A 1,699-nucleotide genomic window follows, 5' to 3' on the forward strand; every position below is an offset into this window, starting at 1 on the left:
ACTGAGATAAAATTTCATATATTAATAAATATGCATGTGTAAAAAAAAAATTTTCAATTATTATAATAATTGAAAATGTTTTTGCTATTATTTTATATACATACATTAAATAATTGATAACAATTTAATACAATGTACACCTAAAAAATAATAACAGCATATACATATTCGAAACATTACTAGCAAAAAAACCAAAATACAATATTAAATATCAAAATAAACCAAACTGATTACCATCCAGAATATTTTGAGTATATATATATATATAATTTTGTATATTTTGCGTTCATGTTAATAAAATATATAAATGATACATATTTGAAAAGTGTTATTCTTCTTTCTGTTTTTTCGTAATATCATGGTGTCCATAGACATGCAAAAGCGTCATACCAAGCCATATACATACCTACACCACCTTTGTTGAATGATACACGAACAGTATGAAAATTAAACAACATATTCAATATCATTTTATATTATACTAAAATAAATGTTATTCTATTAAGAAAGTGTATATTTTTAAATTTGGCATTCATTACATAGTCAAAATACAATAATAATATAGATGATACATATACGATAATTGTTATTTTTCTTTCTGTTTTTTCGTGATATCATGGTGTCCATAGAATTGCAACGACGTCATACCAAGCCATATACAACTCTACACCACCTTTGTTGAATGATACACTTAGAGTATGAAAAATAAACAAATTATACTATATCATACTATATCATATATGTAAGACTGTTGAACATAATACCACAAAATACACTATTTCATATAGATATACATTCATTCTTGTCAACATAAAAGTACGTTATAAATGATACATATACAATAAGTTTTATTCCTCTTTCTGTTATTCCGTAATATCATAGTGTCCATAGAATTGCAACGACGTCATACCAAGCCATATACAACTCTACACCACCTTTGTTGAATGATACACGGACAGTATGAAAAATAAACAACCTATTCTATACCATTTAATATCATACTAAAACATGAAACAAATGTTATTCTATTAAAAAGTGTATTATTTTATTATATTTAGTATTCATTACACAGTCAACATACATAAATGATACATATACGATAAGTGTTATTCCTCTATCTGTGCATCCGTAATATCATAGTGTCCATAGAATTGCAACAACGTCATACCAAGCCATATACAACTCTACACCACCTTTGTTGAATGATACACGGACAGTATGAAAAATAAACAACTTATACTATACCATACTATATCATATGTGTGAGACTGCTGAACGTAATACCACTAATACACTGTTATACATAGATATACATTCATCTCATTAACTTACACGCACTATCCATCATATATATTAAAGACATTACACCCGGTGCTTCAAACTCAAAATATGATAATGTTTAAAATGGCTTTAAACATCATAAACTTTACAGAATAATCAAAATTTAAAGAAAAAAATTTTTAAAAAAAAATTTTTTTCAGCTAAAAATTTTTATTTTGGGACCAAAAAAATTTTTTTTTGCTTTTATCATATTTTATTAAATGAAATTTATGCATTATAATAAATTATTCAATAAACATTAATAATTATAATAAATTATTAAAAAATTTTTGGAATTAATGCAAATTTTTAGAAAAAAATGTATATTTTTTTTTTATATACAAATCGTACATGTTATATTGCGACAGGGTACCGGTAT

This window comes from Chrysoperla carnea, assembly GCF_905475395.1.
Source record: "Chrysoperla carnea chromosome X unlocalized genomic scaffold, inChrCarn1.1 SUPER_X_unloc_100, whole genome shotgun sequence".
Taxonomy (NCBI): Eukaryota; Metazoa; Arthropoda; class Insecta; order Neuroptera; family Chrysopidae; genus Chrysoperla; species Chrysoperla carnea.